The 21,658-nt window shown below is 34.5% G+C and overlaps 1 protein-coding gene across 1 annotated transcript in view; it reads right to left on the minus strand.

Moving 5' to 3' along the window:
* The window catches only part of LOC129940919 (uncharacterized), a 480,879-nt gene that overhangs the window by 286,164 nt on the left and 173,057 nt on the right, over positions 1-21,658 (minus strand). The gene's annotated exons all lie outside the window — the stretch shown is intronic.

Raw genomic sequence — 21,658 nt, forward strand, 5'->3', positions numbered from 1 at the left:
AAAAATTGCAAACAATTATGGATGTAAGGGAAGGAGTGACTTCCTTAGTACACTTTCAATTATTTTAGAGTGCAAACTTTGCCATCAGTAAGACTGGAAAAAAAAGATTAACAATTTTCATCCCAAAGGAATCAAATGAAAGTCAAAAATGTTTATCTAAAAAATAAAACCCTGACACAGATAATCTTTTTAAAAGGGGCATTTTTTAAATATTTATTAAGAAGATAAAGAATAACGTTGAGATTTAAAGCAAATTGTTTGCATTTCACAATTCGTGCTTGACGTTTTTATTAAGATTTTATGAAAAATTGTAACATTAGTGTGATATTGAAGGGTGTTCCAATAAGATATTTAGTTTTTAATAGCTTATATCATTTTACATTTAACGAATCATAAAAACTTCAGAAAAAAAGAGGACTGAATGCGACCAACACTAATAACCTCCCATCCCATAAAAGTTTTCGTGTTGTGTTAAAAAAGTTAAATTATTCTTAAAAATTTTAAAACTACCAACATTATTTAGCATATAAGGAAATAGTTGTATTTCAAAATCTAGTTTAGTTGACGGATTTTACGAACTTTTAGTAATTTTTTTTAAGGTTTATATTTTTTGGAAAAAAAACTGTCAAATCGATGTTTTTCAAAATTTTACAGAACGTTGAAAACAATATTTCTTATAAAATAAAATTAATTTGAAGTCTATATTTCAAATATTTGAAAAGATATTCGAGTCAAAAATCAATTTCTACGAACTTTTAGTAATGCTTTTAAATTTAAATTTTTTGTTAAAAGACTGAGAATTCGCTTTTTCTCAAAATTTTACTGAATGTTGAAAACAATAGTTTTAAAAGATAAAATTAATTTGAAGCCAATATATAAAAGTCTTGAAAAGATATTCAAAGCAAAAATCAATTCTTAACTTCTTTGATAATTTTGTTTTAGTTTTTAATTGTTTTGTTTTTAAAAGTTACTGTACGTTGGCAACAATATTTTTTTTTAAATTAAAGTTTAAAGCGAATGTCTCAAAGTTTTGAAAGGTTATTTGAGTCAAAATTCAATTTTTAACAAATTTGAGCAATGTTTTTTTAAAGTTTCGATTTTTCTCAAAATTTTACTAAATTAAAAACGGTATTCTTTGTTCTAAAAAGTTGTTTTAGAATAATATCATAATTTTTTCATAAAATTTTCGAGGTGACAAATATTTTTTTCAGTTTATTTTTGATTCTAACAGGTGAAACGAGAGTGGAAACATCATAGTAGATAGTCAATGCTGAGGATATGGAAGGACCACTTCTGCAGACTGTATAAAGGCGACGACGAACTGAATTCCGCTGTCAGGCAGGATGATCCATTCAATATAGACGACGAAAGCCAACAATCCCGTCCTCCCGACTTAGAAGAAGTAAAGATTGCCATCTAAGTTGAAGTCTAATAAAGCCGCTGGAGCAGATGGCTTGAATGCTGAGCTCTTTAAAGCAGCTGGGGATAAGCTTGTTAGGCATGCACCAACCCTCTAAACTGCACCAACTATAGAGGAATAAGTCTACTTAACATCGCCTATAAAATCTTCTCTGCCGTAATATGTGAACGTCTAAAGCCCAACGTCAACAATCTGATAGATCCTTATCAGTGTGGTTTTAGACCAGGAAAGTCCACAGTTGATCAAATATTCACATTACGGCAGATCCTAGAAAAAACCCAAGAACACCAAATCGACACCCACCATCTTTTCATCGATTTCAAGGCCGCATATGACAGCATATACAGAGACGAACTGTATAGAGCCATGTCTAGTTTTAGCATCCCTGCCAAACTCGTCCGTTTGCGCAGGATGACCATGGAGAATTCACGCTGCTCCATAAAGGTTGGAAACAACTTAACAGAGCCTTTCGATGTCAAAAAAGGTTTTAGACAAGGTGATGTCATGTTATTTTTTAACATCGTGCTTGAAAGCATAGTGAAGAGCTCACACGTCAACACTAGAGGCACTATCTTTCAAAAGTCTGTCCAATTACTGGCATATGCTGATGACATTGACATAATCGGAAGAACTAAGCGTGATGTCAATGGGGCTTTTGTTAGTATTGAGGCAGAGGTGGCAAAACTGGGTTAAAAGGTTAATGAGGGCAAAACAAAGTAAATGCTGTCGTCAAGAAAGGACATACAACACCGACGTCTTGGTCAAAACGTCACCATCTTGCAATACGGTGCAGAACCATGGACTATGACCAAAGCGGATGAAAGCCTTGAGTCGGTTCGAGAAAAAAGTTCTCCTTGTGATCTACGGTCCCGTATGTATCGAAGGGGAGTTAAGGAGAAGATGGAACGACGAGCTGTATGGGCTGTACAGCGACGTAGGCTTAGCCAGAAGGGTAAAAGTCCCACCACCAAGATGGGTGGGTCACGTAGAGCGCATGGAAACCAATGCTCCGGCCAGGAAAGTCTTCGAATCCACACCCACAGCACAGAGCAGTAGAGGAAGGCCGCGGATCAGGTGGCGCGCACAAGTGGAAGATGACCTCACCCAACTTGGAGCGCGAAACTGGAGACATCTAGCTAGGGACCGAGCTAGAAGGAGAAGTTTGTTAGGTAAGGCCCTAGTTCACAGTTCACAGGACTGTAGCGCCACCTTAAGTAAGTATGTTATTTTTGATTTATAAAAAAAACCGTTAATTTAATTTTTTTCAAAAAAAATATTTATATATTATCGTGTTACAAACAAAGCATAATATAAAATTTAATTCAAGACCTTAGCCTTATTGGCTTGTGAGATATTTAGGGTTAACCAAAATGTTCACCTTTTTTTTTAAATTGCTATGGTTGAAACCACCCACGCATGTTTTTGAGAGTTTGTTTTGCATCTTTTTTTATTATTATCTGTATAAAAAAATTTATTTGAAGTCGATATCTCTACTGGTTCTTGAGCTATGGACAACAAGAGAAAGACGAAACGTACGGACCTACGAATGTACGTTCCTATCACGTACGGACATCTTTCCAAAAATCTTTTATTCCTACTCTTAGGGACCTTGAAACGTCGAGAAATATCAAAATTTTCAATTGGACAAATCGGACCCATTACAATAACTTCCTATGGGAAGTTAACAGTGGAACGATACACTCTCTAGAAACACTGTACGGAACACTAGAGCACTTTTGAGTTGTCGTGAAGTTAGAACATTGCTGCTGTAGCTTGAAATGTTGAGGCACTTAAAATTCATTTAACCCATGCAAGACCTAAACCTAGCTAATCACAATCGTCCTTAAAATAATACGGATTTAAAGTCCCAATTTGATGTTTCGAAAATAAAAGAAAGTACCAATGTTTAAAGCGGTCTTTGGATCGGCGCAAAGTTTAATTGGACATACCTTATCCAAAAATTAGGCTCGTGCAAAATAATGTGGTAAATGGAATGTGCTACGATCTATTGTTTATGATTTGTGAATTTCGTTTCACCTACCAAGCTATATAACTAGTGAGTAGCTTTCGTCCTTTTAAAGCGCCACTTTGTGTGCCTGTTGTTTTGCTACATTTTCCTGCCTAGATTTATCATCGAACCAGGAACAGGCAAAGAACTTTGAAACAGTTTACTTGTGACTCGTTCGAAGATGGATTTGATGGTCTCTTATGAGTGTAACTTCTCCCAGAATCTCTCTGGAATCGAAAGTTCATGCATGCTGCTGGAAGAGTGTCTATAATCTCGATCGCAATGTGGTCAATCTGGTTGACACTTGACTTGTTCTAGAGAACTTAAAGTTGTTTTGTGAAAAACGCTTACTGGCTGCCATGGTGTTCCGCCCTGCAGCAAAATTGATGAGCCTGAATCTGTTATCGGAAGTGTTATCGTGCAGGCTGTTTTTTCCGGTCATTTCTTGGCATTAAAATCTATCAAGGTCGAATTTGACATAATTGAAACACAATGAAATTAAGCTCAAATTTTATTTTATTTCAAATAATTGATGGAAAGCGAATCATGGAAGACCCTGTATAGTTTAAAAGCTTATCTTGTATATTCCTTCGTTTTATAGCTGACAATATTCGTGAAACTAACCAACTACTTTTTTACGCAAGAAGTTAAATTATGTTTTTTAATCAATCCTTAATACTCTTCGTATAACTTTATTCCAATTCATAAAAGGAATATAAATGAAAAAGGTTCCTATAAATGTTTGTATATTAAGGCCGTCTTATTTTATGTCTCTCTGATGTGATATACAGAGATCTCATTTTTGTATAATACAAGGTTTGAATACAAATCTGTTACCAAAAGTTTATATACACCAGCTGTCGAAAAGTAATTCATCAAAAAAGACAAAACTAATAATGTTGAAGATATACTCGTATTATAATATCAACATAATAACAACCAAAGTTTCATTTATTGTTTCCTTTGTTTTCTTTAATCAAATATACATAATTATAACCAAACCATCTCCGTTATGTGTATATAGGTTCGTATTGTACTAAAAACCCAAAGGCTCAATGAATTTCCAAACTCCTTCCAAACTTCTCACAGCTTTAATAAAAATCATTGATTGAATACTATGTTGAAATATGTATCTACTTGTGGACAAGGCTCATGGGAATAATTTTGACCATTGTGTGTGATACCACAATTCTCGAGAAAAAGGAAATCAATATTCTGAAAATTGGTATACTTTGTATTTTTGTAGTTCCTTTTCTATTTGGAGCAAGTTTTGCTCCATTCTATCACATTACAAAAACAAAAGAAAACAAAAATACTGAAAAACAAAATTCCAAAAGAAGAAGAAGACGAAGAACAATAGAAAAATGAAGAGAAAAATAAAATCGAGGAAAAAAAAACAAAAGAAAATTAAGCCGTCTCGAAATACCCATATATTTTCAGCCTTTAGCTATACCTACTCATATTTATACCCGTACATATCTATAACCCACCTACTTTTAGTCCTTTTCCTTATACAGTTTTCCCATTCAGACAATAGCAATGTTAATTACGGACTCAGCTATATGACCTCGAGGCGAATCGTTTTCCCTACACCACTTCCGGTCCTTCCGGGAACTATTTAAAGAACGAATGAACGAACGAGATATAGCTTAGTCCTAGCCAAGTTGGGAATGAGAAGTGTGTCTAACTGTCTATGGCTATGCCTCTTGCCTCTTGCATCTCTATGGCTTGCTTATGGAATGGTATAATATTGTTGTTGTTTTAAGGATTGTGTGTTTATTAGGATTCGAGCCCAATTCTTTCATCGTGTTTATAAGAAGAAGTAGGAAGGACGAGTCAGGTGTTAAATAATAGACAAGATTATTTTGTAGGAAGTTGGGCATTATCATACCAGAGAATAATAATGACAATAATAAAGCTCATTATGACACTACCTAACTGAATAATAAGTAGCTCTAAAAGTTATGTATTATTTTGTTTTGGTTTTTCCTTTTTTCAAAACAAGAAAAAATACGTCATAGGAATAATGAGTGGTTTGGATGTTCTTATATCTTAAGGCGTTTACAAGCTGTATTTTTTGACTAAGTATATGAACTTAAATTTGAGATAAGGAATTTAAAGGTGCAGAAGTTATTATATTAAAAATTTGAATTTTACAATGTACAGCGACACTGACCATGTTAAAAGAATAAAAGTCCAATGACTTTAAATGGCTGGCTCACGTAGAGTGAATGGACATCAACCCTACAGCCCTATAGGATGGTCTTCGAATCCAATCCCGGTAGGTGAGAGAGGTCTGTTGGTTTGGTGAATTTAAATAATATATTTTTTATTTAGAGAAAAAGCGGTTAAAGAAAAATATAAATCATACAAAACAAACTTCGTTTTGTTAGATTAAAATTATAGCAAAGTAGATATTCTAATACCGCCTCTTAATTTTATCAGTTAACTAATTATTAACAAATAAACAAGCTATACATTTAAAAAACTCAATAAATTAATATTTATAATTAAAGAACAAACAAAAAATTAAATTTCTTATAAATTAAACTAGTTGAATGCTTTTGAAAGAGAATTTTTTAAGACCCTTTGTCATTATATCAGCAACTTGATTGTTAGCAGAGATGTTTTTGAGCTTGATTTCTTTACTTGCAATAAATTCTCGAATGAAATTTTATTTCACATCAATATGTTTCATTCGTTTATGGTCACGTGATTCTTCAGCTACTTTGTTGTCCAATGTCCAATTTCTTTTAAAAGACTACGTAAGCATTTTGCCTCACAAATACATTTTGCTAAAGCCAAACACTCAGCTTCAGTTTATGAAAGGCTAATAGTTGGTTGCTTTTGTGATAACCAACTTACTGTATTATCAAAGACCTTGAATACATATCCCGATGCGGACTTTCGATCGTTTTTATCACCAGCCCAATCAGAATCAGAGTATCCAGTCAAAATATAAGCCTCAAAATCACGATGATAAACCATTTTCATATTAGATGTTACTGTATGTACCTTTAAATACGTTTTGAATACATAAAGTGTTCATCAGTAAAACAGCTTTGAAATCTGCTTAAATAGTTTTTGGATGCACCTAAATCTGGTCTAGTTTTTTGAGTACCATATGCAGAATTATTGCCGACATCATTCTGCAAATGTAATCGATATTTGATTGGTGTTGTAGCCGTTTTGCAGTTATTCATATCAAATTTCTTCAAAATATTTGTCAAGTAATTTGACTATCAGGGATGGAAAGGACCTACAGTTTTAAGCCGAATCCGAACGGCCAATTTGAGAAAGCACTTTTCATGACAAGAATTGCTCTTGGAGAATTTGTCAATTCCTCGCAAGAAGCAGTACCCGTGAAAAAAAACTTTAGCATGACAGTCCATCGCACTTTTTTTTTAATTCATTTTTATTCATTAATTGTTAAACCTATCTTAAAGCTAGACAAAAATTCATAAAACTGGCCTAATTATCCATAAATTACAACTAACTTAATGGTCCCATACGGACACTCTAAGTTAAACTATAACACTAACTACTAATGCCTTTCGGTCCTAAGATCTATTTTACTTCATTTAAACTTTATTTATTTCTGTATTTATTAGAAATTTTGAAAAAAAAAACTGATATCAAGTTCTTTTTTTTATTTTTACTTAAAAACTACTTAAAATAAAGACCTTAAAATAAAACTTAAAGCTAACTTAAACTACCTATTCTACCTATAAACTACTTTAAACTAGAATAACCACAGCACCGTTTTTTGTTTTTATATTTTATTGTTTTTTTTATGTTTTTTTTATATTTTTTTATATTCCATGTTTTTTTTTTTCTTCTTATTTTTTACTTTTTTTTGTGTAGTTTTTTGTACCACTATGCCCATTCTACTTAAAACTAAACCCTAAAACTATGAAACAAGTATGTAAGCCGGCCAAGACTTAAAACCCCATCCCGACTACCCAATACAAGTACCGATTGAAGCCACCAAAACTGGTTCTCCTGCTTCACCCTATCAGTTCGGTCCCGTTCGGACACAGCCCTACTGAACCGAAGGAGCTCTGCACCGCCTTGTGCCATAACGTCCCGTTTGTATGCAGGTCGCGTATCCACGGTTCGTCGTCTGACGTGGTAGATTAACGGAACTGCCTCTGGTGGAATGAAGCCGCTCAAGTGTGCACTTTCAAAATACTCGTCGTTCGGATAGAACGCCCCGAAAATTAAATTGTTGGTCGAAGACATAGCTCTTGCAATGTGACCTCGAACGAGTTTTATTACGAAATTGTCAATTCTGTTGATTCGAGCCCCGTTGTAAGGGACCTCGTTGGAATAGTAATGCACATAAGAAGATTCGACAGTTCGGTATAAGCCGGTACAGCGTCGTAAACACTGCCGCTCGAACACCCGAAACTTCTCCATCTGGGAAGGAGCAACGTTGAACCACACCGGACAACCATTAACGACCATCGGCCCTATGAGGGCCATGTAGCAAATTACCTTCACTTTGTAACTCTTTTGGATTCCGAATTCTCAATGGAACAAGTGATGGAGATCCACTTGGTGAACATACTTTTGTCGGAAAACAAGGAAGTTCTGTAATTGACTATGGACTCGCAGGAGAGAGTTGGAACTCAGTTATTACTGATTTTGAGATGGAGCAAGTACCGTTTTCAGATCACATGCCAATTGTCATACACTATAACAGTGGACGAACTGGAAATGAGGAAAGCGTGAGCCTAAAATTGATGCCAAAGCTACATTGGAAACAGTCAACATCAAATACATACAGAAACGTTTAGATATGTATCTGGTGATAAATGAAAACATAAATTTGAACGCTATCGAAGATTGCATTAAAAAAGCAGCTGCAAGGCAGAATAACTATGACAGAAGAAGAATATTTAAACAGCCATGGTTCGATACTGAGTGTATGTTGGCAAGGAAAACAGCATATATTTGGCTTAATAACTATGGACGAGATAACCTTGAATCTTCTAAACAGAAATATCTTCAACTGAATCGAAAATCCAAATCGTTATGTAGAGAGAAGAAAGTAACTCACTATAAAAACGAAGCGAAAAGCTTACCATTATGTAAAAGTACGAGAGATTTTTGGCAAAAAGCTCAAACAATAAACGAAAAGGTACATGTCATCAATAGACACCTGAATTGTGAGACGTTAAGACTACATTTTAGTGAACTGCTCAATCATTTGCCTACCACTGATGATATTGTGCAATTTGCTCAACCAGCCTTTAGCAATGAAATATTGGAATCAGCAATCGAGAAGGATAAGGTTTGTGCAGCCCTAAAACGTCTCAAGGACGGCAAGGCAGCTGGAGCAGATAGAATACCTTCCGAATTCTATAAATATGGATCGGACATGTTGATAAACCGATTAACGGACATGTATAATATAATCATGGATACTGGAGTTATACCGAAAGAATTCAAGAAAGCACTTATTTTTCCCATCCACAAAAAAGGCAATACACTAGACCCTGCAAATTATAGAGGGATTTCCTTCTTGAATGCATCCTACAAAATATTCACTTCAGTTTTGCATAGTAGACTTAGATTGTGGATTGATTCATACAAACTGTTGAAAGAATTTCAAGCAGGTTTCAGACAAGAGTATTCTACTGTTGACAACATTTTTGTACTTCAAAGTGTCTCTGACTTCTTTTTGGACAGAAATAAGAAGCTATATGTCTTTTTTGTCGATTTCAAAGCAGCTTTCGACACAATAGACCGCAATGCACTGATGTACAAGATGTACAGATTGGGAATGACATACAAATTCGGACGTGTACTGCAGAACCTGTATCTAGAAACAAAAGCAGCAGTGTGGGATGGCGAACATATTTCTCAGTGGTTTGAAACGAAGACAGGTGTAAGGCAAGGTTGCATTTTAAGTCCAAGTTTATTTGCACTTTTTATCGACGATATCACCGATTATTTGCCGGGAGGAGTAGAATACGCTGGGACTCTAATCAAGGCTCTCCTTTTCGCAGATGATATAGTGTTGTTTGATAAATAAACTTGGTGTGTATTGCACAACTTGGAGACTAGTTGTTAATCTAGAGAAGTCGAAGGTGATGGTTTTTCGCAAAGGTGGAGGTAGAGCAAGCGGACAGTGGTCATTCAACAATGAAAGAATAGAAGTAATCAAGGAATACAATTATTTAGGGATTACTATGACCAAGAATAACAGTATGGAAAAACATCTAACCGAGAAACTACAAAAAGCAAAACTACAATAAATATTGCGTGGAAAAATGTTTTTAGTAATAAAAATGTAGCTCATAGCAGTAAATATAAAGTATTTGAAGCAGTAGCGGAATCAACTTTAATGTATGCAGCCCAGGTTTGGGGTAGTAAGAAGTATGAGTCTGTTGAAAAACTGCTTCGTTTTTATATCAAAAGGATATTTCGACTACCACCAAACTCTCCAAACTACATGCTCATGCTGGAAACGGGTATTTCTCCTCTATTTATTAAATCTCTGAAATTGAATATTGACTATATATGTAATGTTCTTGAGATGTCAGATGAACGTCTCCCAAAAAAAGCAGCACTTCACACAATACGAAATAAATCAGGGTGGTTTAGAGATTGGTTGGAGCTAGCGGAAGAAGCAAATATAAATTTAGCACCAGATGAGTATCAAAGGTGGAAACCCGCTCTGTATCACTTGATTTCACAAGTAGACGAAAAATGTAGATTGGGATACGCATTACAGGCAGAAGAATCCATCTATAGAATGTCATATAGCAAGCTGAACTACAACCTCAACCAAAGGAACTACTTCCGAGATGATTTACCAACGGAGCATATATCTTTGATATTTAGACTAAGAGGAGAACTTCTCAATCTAAATTACATACCTCATCGCGAAGACCTGCCTTTACTGTGCGAATTATGCAATATGGGTGAAAGAGAAAACATTTTTCATTTTATGGGTAGATGTCCTGTTCTACGAGAAACAAGAAGGCATGTCTTTGGTAGTGACATCTTATCAGAAGAACGTATAACATATTATCTTAATGAAGTTGATGTTCCCTTATTATATAAATATTGTAAAATAGCATTAAAGTATAGTAATAGAATTATAAATGAAAATTTTCAATTAAGTAATAATCAAACAAAGTTGTCAATCGGGCAGACGGCGAAAAGCCATGCATTATTGTTGCAAAATTGTATGTATTAATTAATTATTTGTAAATAAAATTACTTATACTTATATACTTAAGTATACCTTCACTCTGGGGTCAAGCCGACTGCTAAAAAACAGCCGTTTCGTCAGAGCGAAGGCTTCTCTGGCCCTAGTCTGAGCAGAATTTATATGTCTTTCGAAATATAAATACTGATCTAACCAGATACCGAGGTACTTCACTACACTTTTGCTCGCTAACGGCTGCCCGTGAAGATTAACGATGACCATCTTGCGCCAATTCTTGAACGTATCCATCGTGGCCCTAGCCAGCGAAGTCCGGATCAGAATTGTCTCCGACTTCTGGAAATTTATTTTCAGTTTCCAGTCGTCGCAATATCGCTGAATCTTGTCGAAATCACGCTGCAAGAGAATTCTAATAACCTCAACCTTTTGGGCCGTTCCGTACGCAATAAGATCGTCGGCGTACGCAATTGCCTTTGTAAGACTACCTATCAGATCGCTGGTGTAAATGCTGAAGGAAATCGGCGAATTCACCGCTCCCTGTTGAAGACCATTTTTAATTGAGAATGTTGTGGTAGAAGGTACATTGCCACTTTTGACAACAAACTTTCTAACGTTAAGCATATCATAAAGTATATACTACAATTGCTTATGCCAATTCTGCTCAGTTTTAGGTAAAGACCCTTTAACCAAATGGTGCCAAAGGCCTTTTCCAAATCAACCAGAACAGCACCTGTTCATTGTTATTTTGATTTATTCCATTGGATGTTAAAAACGAGTTTAGAGGCAGTATGAATTGTGTCATGAGTCGCCTTGAACCCAAACTGTTTATCCGGCATTATTTTGTTGTTGTTAATGATCTTTTCGAAAACTTTGCTGATGCTCGACCGGAGGTTTGACGATTTGGAGTTGTCCTTTCCCTTTTTCGGGAGAGGATGTACCACAGCGGTCTTCCATGTCCTGGATAATTTGCATTATTGAGTCCATTATTGAAGAGTGTGGTGTAAATGTCGATTTCCTCCATCGGTAAATGTCTTAGTACAACGTTGGATATATTATCGACACCTGCTATTTTTTTTATTTTTTATTGAATTGAAGATGAGCTGAAGCTCAACCTTCGTCACTAACAGTTCATCGCACTTACCGTCATGCCACGGGAACTACAATTCAAACGATCAAAAATTGATTTTTCGTTGAACGTCACATTACGAACCATGACAAGCTTGTCACCTTCGATGTCCCAAAGACGATGCATCTGGGAAGACGAACCATATGATGTTGCATCTAACTTCGAACGGTTTTCTGTTGGCACATAGTTTTAACAAATCGAGCCAAAAATGCGAAGATGAGATAAATCTGGCAAATTTCAGTAGGTATTTTATTTGCAAATTGTTTGCCAACAGCACTAGTTGGGCGCTATTCTTAACATAATTTGCGTGTAAAACTGCTTCGCTCCAAAATCGACGACTCAATCTACTCTACAGAAGCATAGTCGTAGCTCTTTCTACTACTGTGCGATAAAAACGTTTAGATACCGCATTCATTTCCGGATTGTATGGCACGGTGTAATTCAGTCGAATACCCTTATTGACACAAAAAGATTTAAATTTGTTTGAGCAATACTCACCAAATCCAAATGCAATTTCGAAATTTGTAAGCCATGTTGTACTTCAGCCATAGCAAAGTATTGTTGAAATTTTTCGAAAACTTCACTTCTTTTCTTCATGCATGGTATACCATGGATGCACGTGAAAAATCATCAGTAAAAGCAACGAAGGATCTGGAACCATGATGCGCCACTTCACTCATTGGGCCGCTCCAAGAGCTCCAAAATACGTTCAGATCGGATTTCCTTTCGTGGTGGATATTGTAAACGCGTCTGTTTACCAAGCACACAAGATTCACAAAGTTTGTCAGCACTATTTGTATCTAATTCTACTAATCCAGTTGCCATGTTTTGATTCACTATCTTCTTCATATCATTGACATTCAAATGAGCCAAACGAAAATGCCATAACGTTACCGAAGCTTGCTCAATTTCTCAGCATCAGCAATTCTAGCATACACACTACGCTCAACATAAAAAGTGACTTGATGAATTGACCATTTCGACGAGCGGCGAACATATTTCGACCATTTTTGGAGATAAGCGCATCAACACCATTAAAGGTGATCTCGTAACCTTTGTCAGTTAATTACTGACTTGACATCAAATTACTTTTTAGATTTTTAACAAACAAGACGTTTTGAATAGTTTTTGTTGAATTATCTCCATTAAAGAAAGTTCTTATCGAAACGTCGCCTTGCTGGTTTGCCTCCAAGGAATCACTTGCTTTTTCTGTTGAAATATTTATCGGTTCGATTCTATGCATATTGTTGGAAAATACTTTGTTATTAACGATATCATGTGTAGCACCAGAATCAAGAACAAAATTAATTTCTTCAAAACTATCATTACTCTTTCTCGAGGATTCACTTATATTGCAAGACGCAATATCAATGTTATTCACTATCGTCTTACTCTTTAATAATATTTGTTCATCACAAGTAAGAATTCCAGATCTCCATCTTTTCTGGCACAGTTTGCACCTGCATTTTTTTTACAATACGAATCACTTTTCTTCGACAAATTAACTTTACATTTGGATTTTTGACAAATTATTTTCTGCTTGCATAGCCATTAAATCGCTTGATTTAACGGTAGGCACACTTTTACTAGCTGCGTGCTTTCCAAATTCATCCAAAAGGCGACTTTAAAAAAATTCAATCGTCAATTTGGTTGTATCCATCGTTTCCAGTGGTATTTTAGTAACGGTAAAACCAAATGACATACCACATCCAGCTCTTCTAATGTTGCACCAATCGATTTCAACTCACGCACTTTATGATCAAACTGATTCTGATGTACGAAATTATCACATACATTAAATTTAAAAGATTCAAAAGGATTTTTAGAACAAGTACTATAATTGAACTTTTCAGTAAATTTTGTCAAATCAATTTAACTTATGCCAATACAACTTTTAAAAACCTGAAATATAATTCTAAACTTAAAGCTTTGCTGGACAAACTTTTCTTGTCTTTCATCGTGAAATCTTCACTCATTTCTTTTTTCTGCCACTTTACATTTGTAAATCGCAGAATTGGCATTTTTTCAAGAAAGCGAAATCCTCGGAAGACTCTTGACACCATTACTTGCGGAAGAAATCACTTTTCTTCATGTTCACGGCTTAATTAGCCCATTTGTTTTCACGTCCAAAAAGAGTTGAAACATTGCATTGAAAAGTTACGACTATAAGCAAATGATTAGTACTTTATTATTCCTCATGTCTTCTAAAATCGTAGTACCCGTGGCATGATGGTTAGTGCGTTGGACTGTCATGCAAGGGGTCTTGGGTTCAATCCCTGCCTGTGCCAGCTTAATTTAAAAAAAAATAATTTTCGCGGGTACTGCCTCTTGCGAGGAATTGACAAATCCTTCAAGAGTAATTCTTGTCATGAAAAAGTGCTTTCTCAAACTAGCCGTTCGGATTCGGCATAAAAATTGTAGGTCCCCTCCATTCCTGACAACATTACTCGCACATAGGAATGGTTGAGAGTTGTAAGTCACTAGGCCCTGGTTCACAACGGACTGTTGCGCCACCCCATTTGATTTGATTTGGTCTTCTAAAATCATTTTGAGAAGAAATGATTCCAACGAGTGTAACAATAACTTTTTAAGCGATCTTACAAATTAAATCTGAAAATTACCGAATTTTCAAAATAATAAAGTCAAATAATTTTGTTCTATAGTTAATTTTATTTATGAAAAATATTCAATATATTTTGCACCGTTCTCACCTGAAGTGACAAAATTTCAAATAAAAAGACACAACAACTCAATCCCAACATTCCCAACAGCAGTTGAAAAGCTCCCGTCAATTGTTTAACACCCAAAGGTTTAGCTTTGCAAGTCTTCCCGCCAATTCGACTCATAGAAGAAATGTCGAATATTTTCTTCATAATTCCATTATTTATCAAATTTTCAATCTGAATATTAAATTCTTCAGTAAGATACGAGAACTTAGGCATATAAATGCAAAGTAAATGAAATAAAATTGGTTTCTCTATCGGATAGAAATGGTGTGAATGAGAATAGTCTTTATTGTATGAAGGGATACAACTATCACGAACTATGGCTGCATAATGGCCGTTAGTTTTGAAGAATTCCTCGAAAAAATACAAAGCAGTTGAATCGATGTATTTTAAATTGTCTGATAAATTGGTAGATTCTTTGATTATTTCATAATTATCAACTTCGCACAAAAATGTATAACCCTTGTTTTGAGTTTCTTCGAAACTCTGAGGTGATGGTTTTTTTGGTTGACTATGAAGTAATCTAAACACTGAACCTTCATAGGAACTTCGAATCATGAGTACACCGAACAACCATACCAAAACTCCGATTCCCTTTGACTTTTTCTTAAAGCCAATTATTTGTGTAATAATCCATTTTCCAATGACAACAATTCCTATTACACACCAGCAATATGCATCGAAGGGCAACATCAAAACTTGAAATCCCTCATAGGGACTTGGACGTTTCAGAATGACTTTGAAAGAAGTTTGCATGTATTCCTTCGAACAAGCGAAATGCGATTTCCGTAGTCCTGAACACAAGGATGCTCCAGCCAACATATCACCTATCCCATCGTTAATCTAAAAAATACACAATTTGTCTTGAGTATTTTTGAACTCACATCTACCATTCATACGTACAAGCTTAAAACCTCTACTAATCGTTCCATTTTTAAAAACATCTCCTCTGCCTTTTGGTGAGATTATGGTCGTCAGTGTGAAATTCATTATGTGTGATAAAGTCCGTAGGAAAACTTCATCAATACCAGAAATGCGGTTTTGATCGTCAATTGACATAAACAACGGTTGCTCCCACGTCACTAATTGCAAAGGACACATATACAAATTTCGTAGTTTTCGCGGAAATGGAGTGCTATTTCGCTCAAAAACTCCATTTTTGAAGCGATTATGAATTATTGGTCTACTATTTTTGCATCGATCCTGAGTGTACGGATAGTAGGAGTAAATTGTAATAGTTCCTTCATGTTCAACAAGTATATTCACGTGAATAATAAACTTCTTCAAACATAATTGTATCATTTTCTTGATTTCAGCAGTGATATTAATCTTAAACGTATCGTGATCGGCCATAAGTGTAACGTAATAATATTGATAAACTCCAGTAAAATCATGGGAATGGTAACGTTGCCGATTTAATAAATTTCTGAAAAAATATTTATCAATTATCAAAGCAACTGCAATTATTTCGGAACTCACTTGAATGATTTGAATGAATCGACAAAAAATATTCGAGTTGGAACATTGAAATGTAGACTTTTCTCTGAGTTATTTCTGAGTTCATAAGTGATATTTTCCAAGTGGTCGTTTGCAAAAAACTGATTTAATATGTCTCCAATATTCCAAGTGGTTAACTTTGATTCAGTTTGAAGGCTTATTCGAATGGTTCTTTGACTTGCGAAATTTTCGTTGATAATCATTTTATGGAGACATTCAACTAAATTATTTGAAATTGTTGCAAATGCCAAAATTGGATAGAAAATGGAAAATAAAGCCACAAAATTAATTATTACAATTTTAACCATAGCGAAGAAATTTACAACCGAACTGAAATATTAAAACGAAAATTAAAAACCAAAAATATGTATCGAATCCAACCTCAACTATGAGTGAAAAGGAAAAATTAATAATAAATTGTTTTTACAATAATTATTATTCAAAAGTAAGTGGTATATATTAAACACTTTTTAACGAAAATTTGAAGGCACTTTGGCTTCAATTATTTTTGCACATGATTGATTAAAAGCTTTTGATAAAGAATACATATTTATACATATTTATTTAATTATGATAAAATAATACTGATATTCTGATAAAAATTTAAGTAAACCTTTTTAAGTGAAATGTTTATTTTAAAACTTGAATAACTAAAACTAAAACAGTTCGTGTGGTAAAATATTACCCACTATGTCATAAGGACATAGAACTCAAAAGTTATTCTTAGTACAAATTTTTTTTTAAATTCAATAAATTTCATTAACTTAGTTGCTGCTAAAGTGAGTTTTTATTTTTTGATTTCAAGAATTTTAAAGGCAAAATCAAAATGAATTCTATGAAACTAATGACAGTCCATTTTTAAGAGGTTGTAAAAGTAAGTGGAAATGAAAGAAATTGGTCTAAAAAAATACAAAAATAAAACCGAAAAAAATATTTTTAATAAACTTGAAGTTGGTTATATTTCGTGAAACTATTTATCAATTAATTGACAAACTTCATTGAACTGTTTTAAAGCCCTAGAAATTGGCTCATTACCACCATAGCAGGTCAGATGGTATCGTACAAAAAGCAAATGCCTTAAGCGAAGTAATCTTGATGGTGCATAGGTTGGTATTAAAGAAAGCAAAAGAGGGCATCTTATATGATAACACGTCCCTCACAAGCATTATATTATGAATGTTTCGTCTCGATTCCTGGGACTTAATACCTAGCAATAGGCATCTGGCTCTTTAATCGGGGACAAAACTCCGCTTCATTTCGAAAAATATGAATTTTGTGAAACGCCTTTGGACATTTTCGATGCGATTAGAAAAGGTCTTAAAGTTCGGATTCCATATAACATCTACGTATTCAAGTATTGATCTGACAAGGGATGTGTAAAGTGATAATAACTGTTTGAATTACACCATTCAACCACCCGATTTATATCGGATTGAACACGATAGCAGTATCAACACTTTTTATCTCAAGAAATAATTTTAGATCATCGGCATATGGGAGACACTAGGAGTGATTAATGGCTAACGTAATGTCATTGATAAAAATATTAAAAAGAAGAGGACCCAAATGACTGCTCTGCGGGATACCAGAAGTACATTCCATAGACCTCGATAGGAAGTTATCAATGACAACTTTTTGAGACATACCTATGAGGTATGACGAAATCCAACTGAGAGACTTAGAGTGGAATCCAAATACTTCAAGTTTACAGAATCAAAAGCTTTGCCAAAATCTGTGTATACAGCATCTACCTGACTCAGTGCCTCAATAGAATTAAAAACGTATGTTGAAAAATAAGGTTTAATTGTAGTGGTAGATCGCCAGATATAAATCCGTATTGCAATTCAGATATGGATTCTTTCGTTAAAAATTCAATTTTATTTTTTACTAAACTCTCGAACAACTTGGGAATGACTGAAAGCTTTGAAATACCTCTATAATTTTTACTAAGTTCTTACAACCAGAATTTTGAACTGCCATAAGTTAAGATATTTTCCACGTATCAAGAAAAATTGCTTCTGATAAGTGATAAGTGAAGTAATGAGGCACAATATTTGAGAAATATAGCGGGTATACTGTCTACTCCAGCATTTAATTTTGATTTAAGTGATGTAAGCCCTGAAAGAACTTCATAACCACTTAACTGTAATGCACCAACATCAACCTTACTTGGTATATTGAGCATACAGGGAAGATTATTCATACTATGAGTTGAGTATACTGATTGGAAGAAATTTGCAAAGAATTCGAGTATTGAAGTAAAATTTGAAGCTTCGTTTTAGGAAATCCGGTAGATTTTCTTTTCGCATTTATAAAAGACCTAAAAGAGTTACATTTACACTTAATGTTATTTTCAATAGTCATGATATAACCCCTATGAATTAACTTAGTTAGAATACAAAATCTTTACGCAATTTACTAAAATTAGTATAATCTAACTCGTTACTAGACTGTTTTTATTTATTAAAAGCTTTTCGTTTCGCATTTTGAAGGTTAGTTAGATGCTTATTGTACCACGGGAGCTTTGGTTGTTGATTTGATTTCGATTAGTGGGCCAGATGTATGAATTTAGAAAAACTTTCAAAAATTATTGACGAGAATCGAGTATACATTTATTCAAGCGTTAAATTTAAAAACTCACAGTTCCAATCAAAAGTATTTAGAAGATTATTAAGCTCAATTCACCGTAATACATCTGTCAAGTCCGAAGACGTTCAATAAACGATTGTCATAGAGCTCAGAAGAAGATATGCCGGGATGTAACTAAGTTTCGACAATTATAATTACATCGTAGTGCAGATGACTTGAGTTATTGAACAGTTTAAATACCTTTGTTCGAATGCCGCTAGCATTATAAAAGTATACGTTAAGCGAAGATTTATTGCATTTATTTCGGTAAACATCTTGACAAAGTGGTTTGGAGTACATCTTGAGAGCCTCAGAGCTCAGTTCTTGTGAGTTTTTTGGCTTTAACAAGAAGGGACGAATTTTGACTCCATTTGGCCAAAAAGTATCAACAAAGATTTTCTAAGACCATTTGAAGAGAACGCCGATCTTGAAATTAATAAATATTACATTTTGATCCGAATCTTGTAGTTTTACTAGTTTATAGCAAGGAATATCATTAGAGTCAATTTCGAGGTTTTTGGCTATTATATTGACTATCCTATCGGTGGCTGTAGAGGGTATCTTAATAACATTGAAGTTACATCGAACGAATAAGATATTTAATTCAAACTAATTTTTTATTGTTTTAAGCATTTCGTAAACTTTTTAGAACAATAAAATTGATACTTTTCTTACAAGAATAAATATTTTTTTTTTAACATCACCCTAAACAATATTTCTTCTTTAAAAAAACTTATAATAAATGGTTCCTGACTCGAATATCTCCAAAATAAATAAGTACATTTACTTTAGAATTTACAAAATACTATTTTTTAAATTCCCTACCTTTTTACAAAAATTCAATTGACATTTTTCGTAAAGGTAGGAAACAAAAACGTACAAAAAATGCTTATAAAAATTAGTTTATCTTTTACATGTTTTTGGAAAAATTTTGTAAGACACTGAGCAATATCCAATTGATAGACGAGTACGAATGGGGCGTTAGAAATCTTCAGAGTTTCAAAAAAAATATAGGTGTGAATCAATCGTATTAAAAGTAATTTCTGATTTAAGAACGAAATCGATGTTATGGTGATGCTTGATTTTTCAAATCCATTAATTACATTGACCACTAAACTTCAACTAAAATAAATAAATTGTGTGGCGTAACAGTCCGTTGAGAACTAGGGTCTAGTGAATTACAACTCTCTACCATTCCTATGTGCGAGTAATGTTGTCAGGAATGGAGGGGACCTACAGTTTATATGCCGAATCCGAACGGGTAATTTAAGAAAGCACTTTTTCATGACAAGAGTTACTCTTAGAGAAATAATCAATTCCTCGCAAGAGGCAGTACCCGTGAAAAGACTTAAGATGGCATAAGCAGGGATTGAACGGGTACTGCACCTGAAAAATGTCTTTTTATTTACGAGTCAAAAACAGAACTTGAAATGTCAACACAGGTGTCCCACAAGGTTTTGGTGTAGGCCCTCTTCTTTTCTGCATCTTCATAGAAGACCTCTTTGAAGTTATTAGAAATTGTAAGAGTACTATTGTTAGCGAAACAATGTATTGGATTGAAAGTTGCCGAGAGGAGATCATTAATAAAAATGTGGCACACCGGCATTACTTTTGTGGTTTTCAAACTTGACCCTCACTTGAATACTACATGTATTGAACGATTCAAAAGGTAATTAGTAGTCCAATTAAGGAAAAGTTCAGGAAAGCCGAAAACATGCAATTTCCATAAGATAGTCCGATGCCAAATGCTTCTCTTTCAAATGCTTGTGAAATATAAGGTACAATAATCTTACTTTCTTAAAAACGATGTAAGGATTGGCTCCACTGTTTGGTTAGAACCATGAGATCACTAGTAGACCTATTGCTGAGAAAGCCGAACTAACGGTCATTTAGAAGCTTTGATCAGCTTTATCATGACCTTAGAAAAAAAGGGACGTTAGTGCAATCGGAAGGTGTGAAAGATTCGACTTTTTTGGGGATTAGCTGAACAAAATGCTGTTTTCCATCAACTCGAAACGAGACCAGAGGAGTAGGACAGATGGAAAAGCTTACGCAGTTTTTTTTCGCCAGCGTTGAAGAACACCTCTTCAGAATAACAGCGGGGACACTATCCCAACCATATGATTTATGTGTGTTTAGATCTCTAAGGACTCTTGCTACGAGTGCGAAAAAAGATTGGTAGCTAACTTGCTCAAGTACAGGCTGAGTCATAACACTCACTGGCAGCGAACTGCCTAGCAAAGAGATTAGCTTTCTCTAAAGAGCTAACAAAAGAAGTGTCATTGGCAATGAGCGTAGAAACCCAAGAAGACGAAGAAGTCCCCATTGGTCAAATGTACAAACATTTGTATTGCCATTGAGACATTGTAGTCTTTTTTGTAGTAATTTTTGGTGTGTATAAATTTGGTCCGTCAAAAATGGGCATTTTAGACCTTCCTCGCTTGCTTGAAGTTGGCTTTTGTGGCAACGGAAACATTGCCCTAAATTCCTCTTTAAAGATCGCATAGAACCATACGTTTTCCGAAGGTCTGATTCTATTTACCCTAATTGGAATAAAAGTTCCCATCCCTTGGCGAAACAAACTAGAGATCAATATAAAGAAAGCATAGTGACCATTCAAATATCCTGAAATAATTATTGAGACCGTCCCAGTTAGCTATCCGTATTGCCAAAAGATTCTTATAGGAGCTCTTTCTTTAACTGAAGAGTTTTGACGAGAGAAATTTGCAGATATAACACAATGATCGATGTGAGATAGAACACTAATAGTTTACTTATCAGTGTCAAAGGTAAGAAACAAGTCAAGAATGTTTTCTTCTCGATCTTCTATGTCCGATATTTGAGTGGGCTCGTTGACCAGTACAGTTAGGTGGCTCAACTCAGCGAAAATCTTAGGTTACACTCCTTTGGGTGTTGTCTGACCAGAATGTTGAAGCCATTGAGAATTGTATCAGTGCAAAGATAGAACAAAACAATTCTTTGGATGAAATCAGACAAAGCGTCATATTGATTAGAGCTTCGATAAAGGAAGCAATATTGAATGATGCGCTTATTTACAGAAAGAATTATTGCA

The sequence above is a fragment of the Eupeodes corollae genome, chromosome 1 (assembly GCF_945859685.1).
Source record: "Eupeodes corollae chromosome 1, idEupCoro1.1, whole genome shotgun sequence".
Classification (NCBI taxonomy): Eukaryota; Metazoa; Arthropoda; class Insecta; order Diptera; family Syrphidae; genus Eupeodes; species Eupeodes corollae.